Consider the following 6934-nt stretch of genomic DNA (forward strand, 5'->3'; position numbering starts at 1 on the left):
GCGTGGGCACAACAGCGGCCAATGGAACACATCTGGTGGAAAAGATCCAGGTTTGTAAGTTCTTGCCTGATGACAGCCTGAATAAGCGACACAACGGGCAGGGTAGTTTCACGGACGGATGGTGGAGATATGACAGGTGCGAGGGCCTACAGTTCAGGTCGGACGATCCGGGTGACTGAATCGGTGACGAGAGGGGCGTCCGAGGACGCGCGGGATGGCGATCGCTTGTCCTCACAGGAAGATGTCGTGGCCGTGTTAGGAAGGCGAGAAAACGATTGCGGAATGCGGTGGCCTTTCACTTGCTCCAATCTACGGCACTCTTTAATGATGGAGCCAATAGTGGCACAGTCTTTACAAACAAGCAAGTTGAGAACATCGTCTGCAATGCCTCTGAGCACGTGGCCTACCTCATCGGTCTCACTCACGGCAGCGTCAACATTGTACCAAAGAGCCAAGATGTCATAATGTAGGCCACGTAGCTTTCTGTCGAAGATTGTGCTCGAGACGCGAGTTTTTTCTTAGCGACGAGCTGACTGTCATCAGGCCTACCGAATAGCGTCCTGAAATTCTCCTTAAAGGTGTCCCAGCTTGTTAAGTCTTCATCGTGGGTCTCGTACCACACTCGTGCCGTGCCATTGAGATAAAAGATCACATTGGCGAGCATTAACATAGGGCCCCACCAGTCTTCGACATCCGTGACAACAGTGGCGGAAAAGGTTCCGGGGTCGCGAGGAGGAACCATGATCACGAAAAGAGCGGTAGTGTGGGTAGTGGGGCTCCTTGACTCGCCGGGTGGAGCCATGGTGGAAGACCCGGCCTGACGACCACTACGAAGCTGCGTGGTGTGCTCAGCGTAAACTCCGCACCTCCACCAAAGATGTTATGTGGTCCAAGACGGGAACGACACAAGAACGCCCCGGGCACAGCAGACCGGTCAAGAGCACAGGGCCCGCACAGTGCACAGCAGAGAGCACGCAAGTTGTTGTTGTTGTTGTTAGCCTACCAAAACATGGCACATACCCACACTGGTGGATCGGCCAAGAATCGGGTGGCTATTCACCTGAACGCAGTTAATAAAAAGTAAAAGCACGTGGGAAGCGCAACACCGGTGACTTCTTCTTCAAGAGCACCCAAGTCCGGAGCACGCGTACCTCCGAGACACTTCGTTCACCTCATCTTCACCAAGAATATCCGTTGCAATATGTATTGCTCATTGAATTTGCTCCCCTATTGAATTTATTTGTGCATGCCGAGCTCTTGTGTTCTCGCGCGGCGCTCCCTGCCGACACTGGCCACAATGGGCCTCCGAGGTGCATATCGCAGCTCTTTCCCTCGTGTCCCCTCTCAAAAGTGTATGCTGTGAAAGAAGTAAAGGATAATCAATTTTCTACCCACCGATTCTCTATGGCCACGGGAAATGAATCCTGTGAGCGCAGGAAGCGTTTCATAGTTAAGAATTTGCAGCCAGGAGTCTTAGCAGGCCATGAGAATAACCATGTTCCCGCAGTGTAACTCCGGACTCTCTAGTCTTGTCAAAGGTACTAGTTGAAATTATCCCCACTAAATAACACGGTTTTCGGTATTGATGGTCTACAGATAATGGTAGTCGCTGAAGGCCAGAAAATGTGGCAATGTTTATTATTTTGTTGTCACTTTTTTGCGCAATATCTCTTGACCAGCGAAGGTCCGGAGCAGCGAAAACAGCGATGGTGCTTTGCCTAACACGAGAAACCACGATAGAGCGTAATGAGCATAGCACGGCAGCCCGGGGTGCTACGCTTTTGGAATGCTCCGCGAGGTGGCGTGTTCATCTATAAATACGAACCTGAGTATCTAAATGAGGATTGCAGTTCACATTTCTTATTGCAAAATTTGCTTAACTCTAGAATAGAATCAAAGTAGCCGGTCTGGGCCGTTTATGTATCATCTATTCTGTCTCGGTGTGCTCCAGCTCTGCTTTCGAAGAATTTAAAACAAACTCTTTCCTTAATTTTACATACACTGCACTCCTTAAAGGAACACTGAGGAGAACTGTATAGGATTTTTTTCGTTAGCAAAATCTGATAGTTCGGCATTTCACGGCTTTGTTGCCGCTTGTCTGCGAGCGAAAGATGCATTTATATTAAAGAAATTTGGATTAGAATTTGAAAAAGTTTTTCCCGCCGCTCCGATTCAAACTCGAGAACTCTTATAACGTCACGGAGAACTCTTATGACGTCGTAGGACGGAGTGACGTGAAACGTGACGTAAACGCAGACTCCGTTATTTGTGGTGGCTAGCGGTGCGGTCTAGCAGCTGCGAAATGAAAGCTACCGCCGCCACACGTTGAATGCATCTATCGGGGGGCGCTGCCGTCGCTTCGTTTACGTTTGCACCGGCGTCTTGCCAGCGTTATGATGGATCCCGTTCCCGAACACGACGACGTAGTTCTCGCAAAAACTCTGGCCTGCATTTCAGCCTCCTCAGCCCCACAGAGCGCGCGATGCTTTTGAGGGAGCACGGTTAGGTTAGGCACCGGCGGGTCGTTTCCCGCTTCCTCAGTGAGCAGCCGTCGCAAAATAAATATCATAACCCCAGTGCGGGGAGTCGTGAGGGGCCAGGACAAGGTCGCCGCGTTGCACCCATCGGAGGCTGGCCGGGGCTTTGGGGCCAACGGATTGTGATTCCTTGAACGGCGCGGAAGGGCCCAGTTATTTATTTTTTGCGACAAAAAACGGGTGGGTGCTTAAGGGCGGTCGCGTTTAAAGTTGGCGGCTTGAAACTAAAGCCGGCGCACGACGCTTCAACGGCTTCCGCTAGATCCAACGGGCCCACTAGATCGGACTCTCTCGCCCACTTGCATTTGTCTTGAGATGCGTACTGTGAATGGATTGAATTAGCCGAGATCTTGAAAAGAACAGCTCCGCCCAACTGCCGAAGCTATTGAATTACGTCGCAACAAGCACCTCGCCGCGGAGCCGAATCAGTCTGGCCGGGCCGGCGGCGGCTGGCGCACTCGGCGCGAAATAGAGACTTGCTCCAAGTCACAGCCAGTGCGGTCCGAGTGCGCCGAAGCCGCCGAACGCGTCGGCGGTCAAGCGCAGTTGGAGTATACATGGTTTGCATGTGACGTCACGTCCGGCGGCGCGCGCTGCGGCGGACATGTTGGTGCAGTCTGTGCGGAGTCGGTGGAGTGCGGGTCGCACGCGTTTCCTCGCTAGTGGTGTACACGTGCAAGTTTGTTGCTTTTGTGTGGCATGCCGCCGCTTCTCAATAAGCAGCCTTTAGACGCTACCTACCGCTTAGATCTTACGGGGTCGGAGCGCGTTCGGTATGCGGAAAAAGTGCGTCTCTGCGATAATATCGACCCGTTCATGCTGCGGCCGGGAACGGACACAAGCGATGTCGACATATTTCCAGAGATTTGTTACGGTGACATCGTCAATTACCTTGTTTTTTCTGCAAGCTTTCGGGCCCTTGAAGAAATGAAGGCGTTTAAGTCCACCGAGGCGCATAATTATTTCACTAGCGGCTGGATGAAGGGACTGTCGGAAAAACAGCTGCAAGGGGACAAGGTGCTTCTACTTGGAGAGGTAAGCCGCAGGACATTGATCTTTGTAAGGATTAGAGTAAAGAAATAACGGTTATTAAATCCACAAGTGACTGAGTGTAAGCAATCACTCAGTAAAGTTTTAAAAAGAACTGCTTACAAACTGTCAGGCTAGTGATTCATTTCTTCATTTGTACTGAACCTGGACGACTTCAGATTAAATCACGAATCATTCTATTTTTATGGGCATATGAAAGGAACCGTTGCTGGTTTATCTTAGTTTGGAAACCCAACAAGTTATTGCGCAAAAAAGAAACGGTCATGCGTTTAGAGATTGTTATCGCTCGCTACAGATTTGTCGACTAACAATTTAGGTCTCGCCTGTCGCGTCGCGCATTATGGCCCGCATTAACTGATCAAGCTCATCGCTGTTGCTGTTTTCGACGGTCCGGTAGCGCGACAAGATCGACAGTGACGTGTGCCTTCGCAGAGATGTGCCCAATGTTAATTTGGATTCGTAGCCTCTATTTTTCCCGACTCCTCAGCCTGACACTCCGCTTGAGCCGCGCGTTTCTGGGTCCGTCGTCTTGCCTGCGAGCGTGGCGACCGGGATCACCATGTTTTGCGCTGTAGCCGAGCAAAAGCGTAGGGTCCCAGTCCGGGTCCGTCTCCTCCCAGAGTTTTGATGGTCTGCCTACAAAATGCAAGAAAAATTTGTTTAAAATGAGATTTTCCGCTATGCTTGTACGTCATGCACCTAAATAAACATTGTGCATATGCAACGGACTTACCTTTTACAAAGTGGGCGCCACAAACACGTATGCCCGTCCTTTCGCTGTTGAGATCGGCACGTTTTATACGAGCCAGCCACACCTCCCGTCGCTTCGCGCATAAAGCTTTCGTACGGTCACCTTGATGCTCGATGACCTTTGGAAGACGAAAAAAGTTTGTGTTTGTTGATTTCGCCCAACAAGTGCGGTTGGAGCATCCAACAACAGCGCAGATAACCATCGCAACGCCGTCGAAGTACACCGTACGCGCGAATTGCATCAAGTGCACCACGGCCTCTGCGACTGCACCAACATGGCGGAACAGTATCCCAGGGTTCCGAGCTACGACGTCAGTGCAAGCCATATATAGAGGGTCTCGCTTTGGCCGACGTGATGTCGCCGTGCAGCGCGCGCGCGCGCGTGTTGCGCCGGAGCATAAATGCGCCTTAACACAGCCTGCGGTTAACCGCTAACCGACGTATTCTGTGGCGGCATCTATGGGAGCCACTGAAACCCCCCCGCTCAATCACTGAATAAAAAAAAATCCTGTGCTGAGGCTCGGAATCGAACCACAGCCTCTGCTGTTTAAGGCGAAGACGTTACCACCCCGCCACGACGTCTCAGGGTGAGCTCTACGATAAACGCGCATCTAGCGAATGCACTCTTCCGATGCAGAAATCTCCGCACTTTCGCAACGTATATCCTTGCCCAACACAGCTAGGTCATCAGCAATTTCTCTTAACTGCCTTGTACCTTGGCTCCCGTCCCTAATAAACGATTTCCGTTAAGTAGTTTGAAGTTGACTGGCACAGCCGTGAATGTTTCTCCGGGTGAGCGTGCGAAGACACAAGCGCTCTTTATATTGCCATCATAGCTTTATATTGCCATCATAGCCATCATAGTCGTGCCATCATAGCTTTTCATCGACCGTAGCGATCATCTGACCAGCCTTAACAGGCTCATTCAAAGGTTAGCTAGCTCATGAAGCGGCACTTGGAGTTGCTCTGGTGCTCGGCGCTTGTAAATCCAGGCGCGTCAAAAACAATACCACGGGGCAACCAAAGCTCATAGACGCGAAGCGCCATAACAAATCGAAACTCTCCTGGCTGCCTGTGGCGCCGCCAAGCATCGGTTTTCTTTGCTTCCAACATTCAGGTTGTCTTTTGTCTGTCTTTCTTGTGTTATAAACGTGCACTATAGGTTTTAAAACAAAACTTACTTGAATATTGAACCACGCAACCTTCCTTTGTCTGCCTCAGAGATCCGCGTTTTTCATGTAGAAAGGAAAATTCCTCCAAGGTGGCGGCCCTTGTCCTAGGACGTCGCCACGCTTGTACTTGCGAGATTGTCCCGTGATGGCGATACTAGTATTTTGGTTCTTGCTATTTTCTACCTTACCGGAGATTTGTTTTCAGTAAGAGCGGCGTTTTTGGATCAGGAGCTGGTATTCTATCGATGCAAGCCAACTTAAATTTCTCCTCAGTGTGCCTTTAAAGGTGGTAAAGACGGTTTGTTTTTGTTCGTCCTCAGAGTGCAGTACGATGGCATGAACTGTGCGTAGGTCATCCCTTGTCTATCAGACTTCGTGTACGTCTGACATGCACTGTCCGCTGATCTCGCCAAACAAGTACTCGTACTAATGGCACGTACCCGAGCAGTAATATCTTTGCTTTCAATGCCTATTTTTATGTATTTTCTTATTTCAAGTAGTGAACACGCATTTTTTATGGCATTGGTCTACAAGCGCTGCACGTGTTGCCGCTTTCTTCGCTAATTTTCGACCAAAGTTGAGGTGCTGAAATCTACAGACTATACCATGACCTACCATCATACTTTTTCCTTTTATAGCCTTAATTTCCGAACCTTCTCAGATGCCTTGGGACTAGTTCTCTGGCGAAAGAGGATACTTCATGCTTTGGGCGCAGATACGAAAAACTAACGTGCCTCATTGCATGTGCATGGAGAAAAGAAAATATCCATTAAAGATGGCTTCCAGAATATAATATCGCAGTGTCTAAGAGAAGTGGTGCTGTTTTTTCCACGTTCAGCAGCTGTTCCTGCGATTAAAACTATAGCAACACCTTGCGCTATGGTTCCGTTCAATCGGAGAAAGGTCTTTCAAGCTGTGAGAATGTCATATGCTGCTGGAATTATTTACAGTTTGAAAGAAAGGCGATTGTTGGCGCTTGTTAAAAAGAAATATTTTTAGCATTTGCAGACGGACAGCTGCCCATGATGTTCGGTTTCATCGTTTTTAAGCACAAAGGAATTTATACAGCGTGCGATGTCCTGGTCACCATAGGCTGTAGGGATGAAGTTCACCACGTTTTTTTTTGTTTGTTTTTGAGAGCACATCTAAGATTCGTACGCCAGTGGAGCCGCCATGGTATTTATTAACTCACTAACGCCACGTTTTCTTCCCATTGCAAGAGTTCTAGGTCCATTGAAGCCGAATAAATGTTTGATACTAAAAGCAGGGCTGTTTGCAACCATTCTTGTGCAGTTCAAGTTTTCCTATTTCTTTGCATGCATAGGGTAGAATTCGCTACGGCATTGTGAAAGCCGGCCACTAGAATTTTTAGTAAAGAACGTTAAGCTATCTATTGTAATCACCACTTTTCGGTTTAAACACGAT

The sequence above is a fragment of the Amblyomma americanum genome, chromosome 5 (assembly GCF_052857255.1).
Source record: "Amblyomma americanum isolate KBUSLIRL-KWMA chromosome 5, ASM5285725v1, whole genome shotgun sequence".
Taxonomy (NCBI): Eukaryota; Metazoa; Arthropoda; class Arachnida; order Ixodida; family Ixodidae; genus Amblyomma; species Amblyomma americanum.